At 45.2% G+C, this 17819-nt stretch overlaps 1 protein-coding gene across 1 annotated transcript in view; it reads left to right on the top strand.

The window, feature by feature from the left end:
• Positions 1-513: 513 nt before the first annotated feature.
• LRRK1 (leucine rich repeat kinase 1) overlaps positions 514-17819 on the top strand; it is a 758414-nt gene continuing 741108 nt past the window's right edge. The window contains exon 1 of the mRNA XM_086958057.1: positions 514-613. The gene's annotated coding sequence lies outside the window, so the exon portion shown is untranslated. The remainder of the gene's footprint in view (positions 614-17819) is intronic.

The following is a 17819-nucleotide window of genomic DNA, read 5'->3' as shown; positions in this document are numbered from 1 at the left end:
ACCGCGAAAAACCGTACACAGCCTACTCTATTTGTCAAGAAGCTCTAAGAGATATACGTTGGTTTCCTATGAAATAAAAATGTCAGTCGCTCTTATTTTTCAAGAGAGCAGCACTACGCATTGTGGGACCTGTAGTTTCACGTGTCGTACTAAAAGTCTACAAATTCCGACGTGACTAGTACTGTTGGTCAACAAACACTACGGACTGAGAACCAAGTGACAGCAGTGCCTAAACGCGACAAAACGTGCAATTTCATAACATGTCCATGTATGCGGCCGCTGCATTCCGATAGCTTTCATGTCGGAGGGGGTGTGTGCTGCGCGAGCAGCCCTGGCCTGGCAGACTGAGGGTTTCTGGATTGAGGAAGTGAAGGATCCGCCTTCATGTGCTGCTTCTAATTTCTTTTCCTCTTGCCTGTGAGGAGGGGAAACCTGCCGCTCCGAAGAAACAAGGGTCCGACGAGAAGGTCCTTAACCAAGAAAGAAGCAGACCACAGGCCGCTGCAGAGACCCGCTCCCCCGACAAGAGAGACACCGGCGACAGCTGAACGCGCAGCACCTCAACTCGGCACCAACCAGTCTCTGACGCCGGCCGCGAGCAGTCAGACATGAGGTAAGTTGTTTTCAGTTCTCCTCGCCGTCTCTTCGCGGCCTCTCGTGGGGGGTTTCCCGTCCCGTGTCTCCTGCAAGTGCTGCAGAACAAGAGCGTTTACTCGCTGCACTTCCGACCCACCGTCTTTATCTTTCTCCGCCTGCGGCGCAGTAATCTCAGCCAGTGGCGCCCCCTTCCTATTCCCGCTCGAAACTACGTTTCGGGGGTACCGTGTATCTTCCATATTCAATAACTTCAAGCGTACTTGCCACGCTGTGTGCAACCTGATTTCAGTGTAAAGCCCCGTCCGTTATCACCCTGTCTCTAACACGGTAGGATAAGAACACTCTCTTAACTAACACATTTGTTGATAGCGGCCTCTCTCTTTCATAATTGCCTGACTCGACACCGGTGCAAACAGCAGCTTTTCCTTACAGCTATTTCCTCTCCCCAAGTACGGCCAAAGGTTCCACAGTTGCTGAACTCGCAAATTTCCCTATGCCACCTTTCCATGACTGAGTAGCTCGCGCTGAGTCAAGCTCTTTTTCCACTTTGCATTCTGGTTGTTTTAGTTCAGTGTATCCTATTATACTACAGAGAAGCCAGGGATCCTTGTATTAAAGTCTGTCTCAAATGTCCTTATTACATGCGACTTGCTACATCTCTATACGCGTTTAATAGACAAATGCCGGAGCTGCTCAACAGAAATAGCTTCTTCAAGCGGTTTGTGGGAAGGATGATGGTGAGACATTGCAGTACTTTATATTGGATATTTGTTTAGGGATTGGTGCAACCTCTAGACCCCTCTTCGATTATGGGTACAATCTTGACACTTCAGGCCAGAGTTACTAATGTGCTGATTGCAAAAACCGCTTGCAAATTGCAAACGGCCTTTTTGAAGCCAGTAAACTATTTTGCAAACCGACCCACATACTAATAGCCGGTTCATAAAATAAAGATTCAGAGATAGTTGCATAACCACAGACGCACATTGCAATTCCCTCCAATTGGCCACCTTCACGTGAATGGTAGCCTGCAAAGAACAACAGACCACGATTTCTGTTAATGTATTTCAACATGTAAACATTTTTTTTTTTTTATGCAGCCAGTGTTTCTGATGGGAAACTGGTCTGCTTTATATATATAAAAAAGATTTTGCAGTTTGTAAAACTTGAGTGAGAGTAGTCAGTGGTTCTCTGAACCACTACCTACTTCCCAAACCTGGGAGTCAGTAACTTTTCAGTGTTTTGCAACGTAAACAGTTGACACACATAGGGTTACCTTTGTCCAAGAAAAAATACCAGCAATTTGTTTACGTTTCGGTGTTTGAAAACAGCTACCAGCTGATAAGTTAAAAAGAATTCATGAATAACCGTCAATATTATTTTGTAATATTGCAGTTGTCCCTTTGTTTCCTCTAATAATCATTTTGAAATTTAGACAGCTCTCAAATACTTTTTAACTGTTTTTTTAGGTCTGGCGTTAGACTAGACATTTAACGTTTACTAAAAATCATTTGTATAATACACTTAATCAAAGGGGCTTTCAACTTGCTCTCCTCATCCATTGGTCTGTTGTGTCGGGAAACCACCATCACAACGCAACTTTTACAACGCACTACCATCACAACGCAACTTTTACAACGCAAGATCCATTACAACGCATGCCATTACAATGCATGCCATTACAACGCAGATGCTATTACAACGCATGCCATTACAACGTAAGTATGGGTAAGTATTTAATTTAAATATTATTAGTTTATTTTTAAATTAATTTTCTTAAAATATTTATAATTTAATGTTTTATAATAAATTTGAATAAGTAAATTTAATTTTATTTAAATTAATTAATTAAAATTAAATGTATTTTAATTAAACCCCCTGGAGTTAGAATAGTAATTTTTACCCCTACACTATCCAGCATTTACCCTACTATTACACCCTCCTGGAGTTAGAATAGTAATTTTTACCCCTACACTATCCAACACTTACCCTACTATTACACCCCCCTGGAGTTAGAATAGTAATTTTAATCCCTACACTATCCACCACTTACCCTACTTTTACACCCCCTTGGATTTAGAAAAGTAAATTTAAATTTTATTAAATACAAATAAAAATTAATTTAAATAAATTATTTAAAAGATTGTAATTAAAATTAAATTAATGTTAATAAAATTATATACTTACCTATACTTGCGTTGTAATGGCATGGGTTGTAATATCTGCGTTGTAATGGCATGCGTTGTAATGGATCCTGCGTTGTAAAAGTTGCGTCGTGATGGTATGCATTGTGAATGTATGCGTTGTAACGTTATACATTCGTTGTCATTCACATATTGCTTCCGCCCACTACAGCATACAGTATGGGCAATGGGTAAACATACTTCAGCCATTGGCTAACTTCAGTTTGAGTGACTGCATTTTGCTCTTTCACAAGAAGCACAGCACACAAGGTTATTTCCTTCAGTGCCAGTGTTCATATTTTCACTTTAATATTACTTTAATCTTGCATTTGTGTTTGGAGCCATGCGATAGCAAAACACTTTCTACCAGCTCTTCACACAGAGGGCACTTTCAGCATTAGTGGGAGATAAGAACTGATAATGCTGTAGTAAATTCTTTTCAGAGTAGCCTATGTTTATCTAACTTTTTCTATTTCACAGCATGCCAGAAAGTGAACCATTTCAAACTGTACTTTATAAAAGTATCCTCTTCTTAGTTTGCATGCAATGCACTGCATTTCTAACTACACACCTGCATGTCATGCTTGTATGTATTTCATTGAGGACTTGTTATACTTGTAACACAATTGAGTCTGTATATCCTGCTTGTATGGCTTTGTAGTTTCCTTTCAGTGCACTTGTATGCCATGCTTAAATACATATTTAGCTACTAGATTACAAATCGAAGCTGTGCTGTTTATTCTATCTGTTATCTTCAACCCTCTCCATCTATTGATAATAAAGATTTACAAAGACATTACAAAAAAGGATTTGCAAAGGCAAAAGGCTGGTGTTAGCTACGACCTTTTTGTTTTTACTAAAATTATGCGTGTAAGTTAGATACATAAAGGGTTTTCGACCAGACTTCATCCATTAGTGTGTTGTCATTCATGTTTCTTTCATCCACTCCAGCATGTATCATGGGGCAATGGGTCAGCCCACTTCCGCCATTGCCTGACTTCACTGTGGGTTACAGCATGTTGCCCTTTCACAGGGAGCTTATCCACACACACAAAACAGCTCCTGTCAGTGCTTGTGAGTACTATGATAATGTGTGCTTTTTTGTGACAAAAAGATTATTTTGGCCTTTGGCAATGTTCTTTTAGATTGACGTGGACATGCATCTCCCCAACAATAAAGACTTGCAAAAACCATGACACAACAAAACAAGATCTGGTAAAGCCAAAAAGGGTGATGACCAATGGCAGAAATATTAGATTTGCCAATGCTTGTTTTATGTAGTTGCTGTTTTTATGTCTAATCATCAAAAGGGAAAAATCAGGTCTACATTTCTCAACCAAGACAGATTTTCATTCCCTTCAGGCCTGTAGTGGTCTGATTCATGGACTTTTGATATAATCTTACTGAATAACAAACATCGGGGATTTATTTGACTCCATAGTGTGAGATTGCGGAATCTTGTGTTGACTAGGGACAGGGCATATTCGATCCAGTACAAAAGTCGGTTTTTGTCCATGAGAAAAACAAGCGATCACTCACAAAAGAGAACACGCCTCCGAGTCCCGCCTTCCAACCCTGCTCCAGGCGGGAGAGGTGGGTGGGTAATTTGATCTAAGTTCCTTTCATTTCTTTTTACAGTCACGAACACACCCACTCTGCCTTCCTTTCCTGTGTCTAGCTCCTGCTTTCGGTTTCCTTTTGCTGGCCGCAGCTGCATCTACTGCCCAGGCCTGCCCGCCTCTGCATGCTACACTTCTGTCCCACTACAAGCTGACTTATCCAAGTGCTTTCACTGTATTTCTCCGCAAAGAAAGGCATTGCAGACTGAGCAGATTGAATATTTTTAGCAAAAGGCGAGTAATATTGGAGCGAAGGAGGCTCACCCTGCTTCCATCGGTCCGACCGGGAGAGCAGCACGCATGGCTCTGAACGGAAGGTAATTTTAAAGTCTAAATATGACTGTCCTCTAACAGATTTATTGATTTACGTAACTGTAGATCTGCAAACCCCAAACAATGCCCTCACTCGCGGCCGGACCGGCCAGACGGGCAAGCTGGCAATTCACCACGGTGGCTGGAGCCCGTGGAGGCCGGGTTTGACAGGCAGTTAAGCGATCCGGGCGGAGCAGTCGGGGAGCCTGCAGATAGGGCCTGTGTGGTCCTGCTACAGATGGAAAAATAGCACCTGTGAGTGCCGCACAAAGGGAGCGGGTTTTGCGCCCCCTAAACACACAAGTAAGATTGACTGAGCAACATTTGGGAAGAAATATCGGCACCTCGGGATGGGGGGTGGAGGGGCGGGAGAGGGTGATAGTGATCATTGCAGGCATGGTAATACTGGACGGAGAAATGGCCGTGGTATAACTTGGCGCTCCCCAAAAAAGGAAACCGAATTCTGTTAGTATGACAAAATAAAACCTGTTAAGAACACAAATAATAAGAGGAAATCCCTAGCCACATAATACTTCAAAAGAAGATAGAAATACTAGCAAGATGTAGGTGTTTTTGCCCGAGACACCCTGCGTGGAGTGCGGGGGAGGAAGTGAACCGTCTGCCACCACACCCGAGAAGCTAATAAAAGCCCAGTTGTTGAGAGAAGCGATATTGCGGTTAACAGACGCCGCTAGCAACAGAGGGATGGCACTTAAGCACTTGTGCAAATGATAAAGATGGCACTGTGTGGTGGACCAGAGGCCACAGTGCAAAGTTGCTGCTGAACAGAGTTGGGTACTCTGCAGGCGCATTGAAAATAAATTCATAGCTAGGCTATCAGTTATGCAAAGTTAGTATTTTTCCTGTTATATTTAGCCTCTCTGGAAACATGTGGCATAAGCAACGCTGATCAGTTGTAGAGTCCTTCAGAGGGAATAGGTTGGGCATGACTCCAACACCCAATGGGCAAAATTAAATTAGATTGAGGCAAGAGAAAGAGGATTGTGGTGCACCACTTCCTAAAGCTGGTGATGTATTCAATAAACGTCCAGCGTTTGGCCGGCCAAGTTAGAACACATTGTATTTTTTTGTTTCCCTTCATAGTGTGGCACTGCAAAAAGAAAACCGCCCTTTTAATAACCCCAAATGATCCAGCTTGCTATTGTTAATCACTAGGGTGCAGTGATATTGGCGAACTATTGTGATGGAGCACAGTCAAAAGCTAACAAAACTTTTGGAAAACTTATTTGGACGACTCCAGTGTTTTATTTTTATTACAGCTTTAAGAATAATGAACAATACAGATATATGGGCAAGATGTGCTTTCCAAAGAAAGGCGTATTTTAACCGTGGCAAAGCAAATATTGCCCATAAGGTTATAGATTGTATCTTTGCCCTGATAGCTTTCATTGTTTTCTTTAAAAGTTCAGCTGTTGAATTTGAAAGGGAAGATAGTGTTTTTCTCACCTGGATGAGAGGACTAAAGTTTAAACGTGTATTGACGTCAGTCTAATGCTTGGAGACCAGGCCAGGTCAGAGGAGCTCAGTCTTTCCTCTTCTTCCTCCCACGCAATTTGTAAACCTCATACTCGTGACCATGCCCCTTTACCCCCCCCCCCCCCCCCACACTAAAGTAAACTAGGATGAGGCTTTTCATTGGTCTAAGGTCACCAGATCATTAGGTGTATACTTCTCACTGAACCTAGGGAGTGGGCCTGTAATTGGATCAGGGTTAACTGTCCATAAAGCATATCCGCGTAAAACAAAGAATTACATTCTTCCAGCCCGGGGGCCCAGGTAAAGAGCATCAGGTTGTGGTTGTGTAATGTATGGGCCTTGCTCAATGAATACGCTGCGGCCTGGTGTGAGTTGCGTATATGTAATTATTTATTATCGGCCCTAAAGAGCGCCGAGCGCCACGTCTGTAGCCTAAGCTTTCGCGCCTCACAATGCGTGATGCGCGCGCAGCCTAAACATGGCCGCCGGCACGTCGCGTAACTACGCGACGTGCAAACACTAGAACGCGCCACCACATATCTCCCCTTTTTTCCCAACAATGAAACTGTTAAGTCACAGTCCGTCGTTCATAACAAAGTCTCTGAACATCGCTGACTTGACCACCTCTTTACCCCTCCGAGTCAATCTTACCGGGGTAGGTGGGGTATTCCTCTCCTGAGTCCTCTCGTTCATCTCTCCACCTCCAAGCGCAGCCGCGCTTCCTTCTGGACTCAGTGGCGTCACTAGGGTTGTTGTCACCCGGTGCGGGTAACTCATGGTGTCACCACCTCACAACTTACCGCATGGACCATCTCACTCTCTGCCTGCACCATATCCCCTCTGCCTGCACCATCTCTCCCTCTGCCTGCACCATCTCTCCCTCTGCCTGCACCATCTCTCCCTCTGTCCGCACCATATCCCCTCTGTCCGCACCATCTCCCCTCTGCCTGCACCATCTCTCCCTCTGCCTGCACCATCTCTCCCTCTGCTTGCACCATCTCTCCCTCCGCCTGCACCATCTCCCTTCTGCCATCTCCCCCTCCGCCTGCACCATCTCTCCCTCTGCCTGCATCATCTACTCCTATGCCTGCACCATCTCCCCTCCGCCAACTCCCCCTCTGTCTGCACCATCTCTCCCTCTGCCTGCACCATCTCTCCCTCTGCCTGCACCATCTCTCCCTCTGCCTGCACCATCTCTCCCTCTGCATGCACCATCTCCCTTCTGCCTGCATCATCTCCCCTCTGCCATCTCCCCATCCGCCTGCACTATCTCTCCCTCTGCCTGCACCATCTCTCCCTCTGCTTGCACCATCTCTCCCTCTGCCTGCACCATTTCCCCTCCGCCTGCACCATTTCCCCTCCGCCTGCACCATTTCCCCTCCGCCTGCACCATTTCCCCTCCGCCTGCACCATTTCCCCTCCGCCTGCACCATTTCCCCTCCGCCTGCACCATCTCTCCCTCTGTCCGCACCATCTCCCCTCCGCCTGCACCATCTCACCCCATGCATGCACCATCTCACCCCCTGCCTGCACCATCTCACCCCCTGCCTGCACCATCTCACCCCCTGTCTGCACATTGTAGGCAGGGGTTGAGAGGGGGCAGGCAGATTCCTAAAGATTGTCACTCAAATGGGTACGAAGAAAACTCCATGATCTATCGATGCGCACAGCAACTAGTCCCTAAGGTTTCAACACAATAATTATTCACTTAAACACGAATTCAACAAAGACTTTGGGAATCAGATTAGTAAATACATGTTTTGAATATATTCACAATTAAATCTTTGCGACAACAAAACAGTACATGATTGAAGAATCAAATCAGATTGTACAATATTATCAAAACATGATATAACGAATCATTGATTCGTTATATCATGTTTTGATAATATTGTACAATCTGATTGGATTTGTCAATGCCCATGGCCCTAACGTTCGTGGCTTAAAGTCGAGCAGCTCTTATAAGAGACGGAAAAGAGAGGGGTGAAGATTGCAAACATGATTCTGGTGGCGGCCAGTGAGTTCCTATGACGTTTGTCAGTTACAAGGATCAGTAAAAGAATGTTAACAGTTAACTAGCTTTGCCCAGAGGTTGTCTGCAGGGCTTTAAGTGGGTCAGGTTCTGCAAGTGCTCAGCACCGGCAGTTCTAAAAATCACATGCTGCAACAGGTCTCTATCGGGCTCTCCATTTTTGCCCTCAGCCCTGGTTAAAAAAAAAAAATCTTAACTCAACAGCAGTACCGCCCTTCACTGCCTCTGTTGTAACTTCAAAGAGGCTCGCTATAGTACTTCCAGTCTCATCATTTCAAAACTGAAGCATTTTCAATATTATATGCAACTGAGCCATAGTTGCTGCTTTTTTTTAATCTTATGCAACTACCAGCCATTGACAAAGTCAAAAGTCCTGGCTTGCTGTAGGTGGAATGTTACTTGGGTTTGATTGTGTGTACGTGCATGTGTGGTTTTGATTCAGTGCTGGCCTTCATAGCGAAGAAGAGCGGTCACATGCCTGAGCCCGTGTATGGGAGGGGTTTCCATGCTCTCTGTGAATTTTTGTCCCAAAGAACTCAACATCAGATATTGTTATATTAGTGCCTCCTCCTGGTTGTTCTTTATAGCTATAAAATAAAAGCTCCGATACACTTTACTATGTCCCATGAACAGATATTCATTATTAACAGGTCCATGGAATCAATCAATGTTTTCAGTTGCGTATTTTTCAGTGACCAAAATGCAAAGAGCTATATCAAACGAGGATATCCTCTGGAAAAACTAGATTCTGCCAAGGACTGCACAACTCAGAAAGCCCGGCCACAAATATTTTGTATCATCGACATAACGATCCAGAAGCAAAAGAGAGACGTTATCGTGTAGAAGTTCTCTCACCAGGCTGCCAAATTAGAAAAAAATAATTTCACGCAAATGGGAAGTCTTGGACCAAGAAGCCTATTTCAAAACTGTTTTCACACACAAACCCTTATTCGTGCACACACGGTATAAGAATATCGGAGAAATTCTGAAGATAAGTTTCTGTGGCACCACGTATTTATACCTGCATTAAAAAATGCTGGTATTGCAGCCAATGTGGGAACGTGATACTTGGCAACACATTTTTACATCCACACGCAGGCAGTCCGTGTGGACTCACTCACGATGCACATCACGTACAGAGAGAATCAGAATTACTGACCATAAGTGTCAACGTTTTATTAGGCCCAGGGTTCATTATAAAGCAAAGCAGAGCAGATGTGAGGTGAGGCTGCAGCGTAACCGTGTCACCCCATGAGATGGTGTCACCCGGTGCGGTCCGCACCCCCCGCACCCTCCTAGTGACGCCACTGTCTGGACTCGTCGTGTCTCTAGCACTCACAGTCCTTTGGTTGCTGTCCTCCGTTCTCTCTTCTCGCTGTTCTCCTCTCCTGACTTCTTGCTCTTCGTTTCCTTCTCCCATGTCTTCTAGGTCTGCTCCACCTTGGTCCCATCTTACAACTCTGTTGCACCTCGCCATGCGATCCTGTGACCACACGTTTCCATCGCTTAACAGGGCCGCTCTGCCTAGCACCTCCTTGACCTGCATGGGCTTGCTGTATTTACTGTCTCCTTTCCTTTGTAGGGTGGCCAACTTTACTCGCACCCATTCACCCTTTTTCCAGTTCTGCCTCTTTCACATTTTTCCGGTTATTATAATGTCTCGAGTAAATGGCTTGTGCTTTTTCCAAATTGGCTCGCACCACAGCAGGAGACCACTCACTCGTTATGATTTTTTCTTTCCATACCCGATTGTCTCGGGTGAATGGTTCGCGGCCCCTCAATATCTGGAAGGGGCTATATCCAGTCCCTGCGGGGGTGATCCTGTACGCCCACACCATGTGCCATATCTCCCTTTCCCAGTCCTTGTTGTTGGAGATAGCCGCTTGGACCGAGCTCATCACCACTCTGTTAAATCGCTCCACTAGTCCATTTCTCTGCATGAAGTCACTCCATTTTTCCGATCTGAACTGGGGGCCATTGTCACTCAAAATGGATTTTGGGATGCCTTCCCTCACAAAGGTGTCTGACAAGAACTTTATGATGGTGTCTGTGTCCATCGCTTTCCCTACCTTCAACTCCGGCCACTTTGAGTACCTATCCATTAGGACGCACACATACTTTTGGACTCCGTGTACATCTAGAATCGGACCCAGGATGTCCACTGACAAGTCCTCCCATGGATTCAGCGGAGGGTCAAACATGCCTATGGCCGGGTGTAGAGGCTTGAGTGTTTTATCTGCTCCTTGGCACTGTGAGCAGTCCCTAACATGTCTCTCGGCCCTCACGTCCATTCCAGGCCACCAGTAGTTCTGCTTGGTCCTTGATTTCTATTTTTGCTATCCCCAAATGTCCTTCATGGAGCATGCTTAATAACTTGGGGATGATGCCTGCTGGGGGAATGACCTTCTCCCCTCTGTACACAAACACTCTTTGGTCGTCCATCGATAACTCATCCCTGATTTCGTAGAATGGCTTGAGATCCTCACCGGTTTGTCTTTTGTCTGGCCATCCTTTTGTAATGTACGTTTTCACCTATTCTAAGGCTTGGTCTTCGTCGTACGCTTTCTTCCATTCTTGGGTTCCTATCACTCTTTCCAGATCTTCCGTGAGCGCTACCAGCTCTTCTGCCCCTGCTTGATCTTCCCCGCCTTGCTCCATGGCCGCTGCTCTACTCAGGTAGTCTGCCACTCTGTTCCTACTGCCTCGGACGTACTCCACATCGTATCGGAATTCCAACAGTTTTATGGTCATTTTGGAGATCCTGGGCGTTGCATTGGCATGGCCGCTGGACGTTAGCACATTCAGTAAGCGCTTATGATCCGTTCTCCATCTGAATCGCGTGCCCCATAAGAACTGCCTAAACCTGGTCGTTGCCCACACAACGCCAAGCATTTCTTTTTCTATCACACTGTACTTCTTTTCTGTCTCGCTCAGTGTGCGGGACGCGAAGCTGAGTGTCTCCATTCTTCCTTGTCCCCTATCTTATATCAATACCGCCCCAGACCTTTGTCACTGGCATCGGTGGTGAGTACCGTCTAGCCTTGGGGGTCATATCCTTGGAGGGGTACTGCTCCCGCCACTTCTTTCTTGACGACTTCGAATTCCCCTTGTGCTTCCTCTGACCAACGGAACTCCGTACTGTCTCTCGTCAACTGTCTCATGTGATGGGTCTTGGAAGCAAAGTGCTGCACAAACTTGCTATAATATTCCGCCATGCCCAAAAATGACCTGACTTCTTCTTTGTTGGTAGGCGGTGGTGCTTCACAAATTGCCTTTACGTTCTCTGCTTTTGGGGTCACCCCTCGTACCCCTATTTCGTGTCCCAAGTAGGTCACCGACTCCATTCCTATCCGATACTTGGACCATTCTGCTGTGAGGCCCTTCCCTTCTAGGATCTTCAGTACCTTGCTGAGTTTCCCATCGTGGTCAGGTTTGTCTCGCCCCATCACCAGGATGTCTTCCTGGAAGTATTGGACGCCGTCGGTGTCTTTAAACAATTGGTGCATCAGCTTCTGGAACACCGCAGCCGCCGAGGCCAGTCCGAACGGCATGCGGCAGAACTGATAGCACCCAAATGGGGTGATGAATGATGTTAGTTTACGACTCTCTGGGTGCAGTGCAATCTGGTGGTAGGCTGAGGTCAAGTCTATAGTGGAGTACCACTGGATTCCCCTCGTCCTGGCCAGCATTTCCTCGATTCTGGGCAAGGGGAACTTCTCCACCACAATGTTCTCGTTCAATTCGCGCAGGTCGACACACAACCTGACCTTTCCGTTTGGTTTCATAACTACCACCAAGGGCGCCAGCCATTCCGCGCATGTGATGGGTTCGATGAGGTGCGCAACGTTTACAACGCACGCGTTACCACGACCTACTATTACCACGCGGTTGTAACAACGAAAGTTGTTACAACGCATTGCGCTAGGGGGTGCTCGAGGATAGTAAATCATTTAATTTACTATCCCAACACCTTCCCTGCTATCCACGGGGACTGGTGTTGGAATAGTAATTTAAATGTTTTAAATTTGCGCCCCCCCAACGCAAGTCGTTGTAACGACTTGCGTTGTTACAACCGCGTTGTAATGGTAGGTCGTTGTAACGCGCGCGTTGTAACGACATATATCCGTTCGATGATCCCTTTCCTTTCTAAGTCCTGCAGTTCTTCCTGTACTGCTTCTCTCACCGCCAGAGGTACATTCCTCACCTTGTGGGCGACTGGTGTGGCATCCTCCTTCAGGATTATCTTGTGGGAGAACTTCTCCATCCTTCCCCCCGTGCCCCCGAATACTTTGGGGTACTCGCTTCTCCATTTCTCTAAGTTGGGCCATTCTTCTAGTTCAGTAAGCAGTATTTGTTCCTTTCCGCCTGGATCTAGCTTGATGCCTAGGTCGCCTTGGTCCAGCCAACCTAGGGCTGAGGGTCCTCTCTCTGATATGTAGAGCTTGCAGAACGCCGAACGCCTCTAAACTCAAATTTTAATAGTCTGAATCCTGCAATTGGAATGCGGTCCCCATTGTACGTGACTGGGTGGATGTCCAGCTTCTCCAGTTCCGGGCCGAGATGCGGGGCGAAACTCTCCTCCCACACCGCTCTCTGGACAATGGTGTAGGGCGACCCTGTGTCGGCCACCACTTTTATCAGTACACCCCCGATCGACATTTCTAAGATGGGTTTCATCGTTCTTCTGCCGTTCACACTCATCACTTGTCCATCTACACTCAGCACTTGGTCATAAATGCAGAGTACCGTTACAACGTCCTCTTCTGTGTCTTTGCCTTGTTCTTCATTTTCTTGTCCGACGTATTTCACCATGCCCTTCGAAGCCTTCCTCCGACATACTTTCTCATAGTGGCCCACAATGCCGAAGTACATACATTTGGCGCGGAATGCCGGGCACTTCCTGTTGTGCGCCTCGTAGGACCAACTCCCACATCTGTAGCATGATTTCTTGCTGCCCCCTGTTTGTTTTCCTGGGGGGCCTGGGTTGCCTTGCCATCTATTGGGTCCCTTCGCCGATGACCCTTTGTACTTGTAGTCTCTGCGGGGCTCCTCTTCATCTACTTTGTTCACCATGGTGCTGGGCGCCGTCTCCTTCTTCGTTGCTTCCGCGCACCTGCGCGCTAGTTCTGCTCTCTTGACGATCACCATCACCTCTTTTAGTGTTGTGTCCCCGCTGGCCCATAGCTTGTCCTGCACGCCCGTGCTTGTGGTGTGCATCACTACCTGATCCTTGATAAATTCCTCTTCCCAGTTGTCGTATCTGCACGTGGATGCTAGTCTCTTCAGGGCCGCCATGTATTCCTCTACCGTCTCACCTTGACGTTGTTTCCTTTGTTGAAAATTAAACCTGTCCACAGAAACGCACACCGCCGGCCTGTAGTGTTCGTTCAGGTCCTCAATGGCGTGGGCATATACATCAACGTCAGTGCTTCCTCTTTGTTTTGGTACCAGGCTCTTATAGATTCTCAGACCTTCTGGGCCTAGGTTGAGCAATAGGATGCGTTTTTTCCTCTTGGGGTTGAACTGTTCCTCGTTCTCGTCTTCCAAATACCCCTATGAAGTTATCAATATACTCTCGCCAGTCCTCCCACTTCATTAGTGGTTCACCTGGCCTGGGCAGAAATTGCACTGGCGCCATCGCGTATCCTGCCTGTGCACTCATCTTCTCACTCTTGACCGTGGATTGTGTGCTTTCTTGGCCTCTGGGGCTGCCGGGTGTCTGGTCTTGTTCCTCTTTCTCTGCGTGGGACCGGGGACTACCTGCGTCGGCCCCCTCGCTCTTTTGTGGGGTAGCCAGCGCGGTTATCCCTGTATGTAGTCCGTTGAGTGGCTTGGTGCGCTTTGTTCTGTTCCCTGGGGATTAGTTCACTCCCCCCTTAGCTTAATTATGCTACCCTCTGGGTGATAGTGGGCTCTGCCACGCTCTTTAGGGCAGGGTACCTGTTGGTGGCTTGTTGGTCCCCTCTTGACCGTGCGCCTCCTTTGGTCCCTCTGGCTTCGCGATCCTGCTTGCTGCTGGGGTTCTGCTGTGCACCGGTTTGGTGATGTCTCCCTCGGTGACCTTTGCTGCAGTGTTCTTCCTCTGTGGCATGCCAGGGATAGCATCCCACCCTCGTCGCCATTGTAATGTATGGGCCTTGCCCAATGAAGACGCTGCAGCCTGGTGTGATTTGCGTATATGTAATTATTTATTATCGCCTCTAAAGAGCGCCGAGCGCCACGTCTGTAGTCTAATCTTTCGCGCCACACAATGCGCGATGCGCGCGCAGCCTAAACATGGCCGCCGGCACGTCGCGTAACTACGCGACGTGCAAACACTAGAACGCGCCACCACAGGTTGCTGCCTGTTTGGATCTCTAAAGGGTCTTGGTCCAGAAACTCTACATCTCTTTTCCAATAATGAAGCCTTTATAGATGCAATATCAGACCTTCCATCTCCCACTCCAGCCTCTGCGATCTTGGTGACGTTAATGTCTGGTTGGACAAATTTAGAATGCCATATTATTGGAGTGTGCGGAATTAGGTGAATTTTCGACAAAATGATACGCAATTATGCACCGTGCAGATCTGTTATTTAGCACTATATTTTAGCACAGAATGTGTCCTTGCATAGCTTTGTGCTAAAAAATAGTGCAAAAAAAGCACAGTACACAGCTGCTCATGTTTTGTTCCCATGCATTTAGGGTGAATTTTTACAGGAAAGTGGTGCACTCTCAGTACATTTTGAAAACAAATGGTACATAAATATGCATAGTGGTGTAATTTCAGGAAGTTCATACAACAAACATAACAGAAAACCCAGAAATTTTGCAAATTACGCTGGCGTAATTTAAATTTCACCCAGGCCTAATCTTATCAAGCTTGCCACACAAACCTACGCCAGATTGCACCGGGTTAAGCCAGAGAGCAGGCCATACATTAGACTCAATATTCTGCAACACAGACCTTATAACAATCCAGGAAAATGGTCAATCAAGTTGGCCTGATCATCTCCTTCTCACTTGAGATCCCTACAAGACTCTCCGCTACCATATCCGATTTGACGTCAATCCTAGAGATGCTGGAATAAGCTGAATATGGATGACTTTGAAATGCATCTATCCACAAACACAATGCTTTTGATAATAAACTAGGTAAAGAAACTAATGACTATGTTACCAGCCTCTGATAAAACAATACCCACTAAAACATCTCAACATACCAAAAAAAAGCCTCTTGAATGAATGTAGACATAAAAAAGATAAAAGGACAAATGTCAATACTTCAATACACCTAGGAGAAATCGGAGATCCCGCTGGAAAAAAGATGTCTATGCAGGCACAAACTAATAGGTGAATCCTATCAAAAATGAAAAGAACATTCACTAAGAGGCAGGATCTATAAAGTAAAAAGCCTAGTGAAGGAACTCTTAAAAAAAAAAAAATAATAATAATAATAATAAATACAATCAGAATTCTAGTACCGTGAACACACACAATCAACTATCCCTCACTCTGGAGACTGCTGCAACAAACTAGTGTCTTATTACACAACCAATGCAGACACCTTACACTCGTGTAGGAAACAAGAGAAACAGCTGTCATCCAGAGCTACCTCCTAAAATATAAGGGCTCCAGAACACATATTCCATCTGTGTGGTCCTACCAAGAAATAACAGAATTTCTGGACCTTTTGATAGCCACGCCCGCTGTCTACCCTTCAGACCCATACCCTCCACAAACAATCAAGAAAATTCTATTAACGCCAGAAGCTAGACTAGCATTGAGCATAATCAATAATTATGGATCGGAATCTTTTCACAGGAATCAAAGCTAGCATAAATCTGACTACTAATCAAGAAGAACAACCTGGCCTCAAAAGACTTACAAATATAAATCCATTTCTATGGGACCATTCCTTGGCATACTCCATAAAAGAGTAGATTTTTACAAATCTCTCACATACTAGAAGGCAACCACGTACTATCAAACAGTATTCCACCTGGGAAGAGGCACCAAATATACTCTAATCATTATATAGGATGACATAAAAACATTATTGATAAAAACGACGGTAGAGAAGCATAGTTTTTCCTGGATCTCTATGTGGCTTTTGACACAGTTCATGATCAAACTTTAATTCTCAGACTCAAAGAAATCAGTATTGATGGTAGAAGTCTTGCTTGGATCGCATTTTTCCTTAATGATAGTTCCAACATGATATATATTTGACTCCCTTCTCCTCGACCCTTTAGAAAATAAAAACAGGAGTTCCCAAACTATCTATTCTCCCTCCTCTTTAATGTATAAATGAAAATATTACCAGAGCCAATCAATAATTTTGACTTTATCCTCTACAATTATATGAGCAGCACACAATTAATATACTCGAACCGGAAAATGCTAAAGACATACAAAAACCTCTGAACTCAAAAACTGCCTCAAAGATATAGACCAATGGATGACATGTAACGATCTAAAACTAAATACACCAAAAAACGAACTACTCACTTTTGGAGATTAGAAAAGTTACCAGTGCGCTGGCCAGCTGATATAGAACCACTGCCAGAAATATTGAAAGACATTCAAAACCATGGCCTTCTCATGAACTCTGCACTCTAAATAAATGCCCAAAGGGACAAACTAACCAAATCGGCTTTCTACTCTTTGAAGATAATCTGTTGCATTTGGCAATTATCTTGGATTTTCACAATAGTTTTAAGCCACAATATCCATTATCCTCACAAAAATTGATTATGCAAATGGACTGTATTACAGGATTCCCATCTCTACCATGAAATGTCCCCAGAGAATCCAGAACTCTGCCGGAAGATTACTTTTACATATAAAGACATGCAAACACGTTTCTTTCCTTGAAGGCTGTTCACTGGTTACCGGTCGAAAGAAGATTTGCATTCAGACAATTCTATATGACCAACATGGCACTACATGATAAAGATGTGGAATTCCTTCAGCTGAAAATTATCGAGTACTTGACTAGTCATGTGACTAATTATTTCACCTTACAAAAAGAAAATATTTGGCCACACTACTTTCTCAGTACAGGCTGGAAAAGTTTAGAATTCCTTCACAGCAAAATTATAAGCCACTGACAACCATCAGGAATTTAGAATAACGGTTAAGAACTTTCTAGTTCCAACCAGATCACCATAGATTCTCTGATGTATGATCTTCTACAAAACTGGACACACAAGAAGACTAAAGTCTGCTCTGGCCACAATCAGAAGCTCTTGCTAACTTGTCAAGATATTAGGCAAGAACTCAATCTAGCCTACTCACCGCTAGATCCTCTTCTCACCCAGTCGCTGTATAATGGCATCTAAAATATTGTACTAACAAACATGCAGATACTCAGGTTTTTGCTACGTTTGGCTGCTTACGATTGCATAAAGTCCATAAATCTCTCTCCTCTGTATTGCATAACCTCTGCACAAAACAAACTTTGATTTATGACCATTGAATATCTACAATCCTCTGTATGCCTGCTCCTCTTAGTCTTCTCCTATTGCAAACTGCATGTCCCTATTCACCTCCTACTGAAAGCCACACACCCTCTGGCTCACCTTTCTACTTCTACTTG

This window comes from Lissotriton vulgaris, chromosome 2_1 (assembly GCF_964263255.1).
Source record: "Lissotriton vulgaris chromosome 2_1, aLisVul1.2, whole genome shotgun sequence".
NCBI classification, from domain to species: domain Eukaryota; kingdom Metazoa; phylum Chordata; class Amphibia; order Caudata; family Salamandridae; genus Lissotriton; species Lissotriton vulgaris.
The sequence above is the reverse complement of the archived record's forward strand: the minus strand, read 5'-3'. Positions and strand labels throughout refer to the sequence as shown.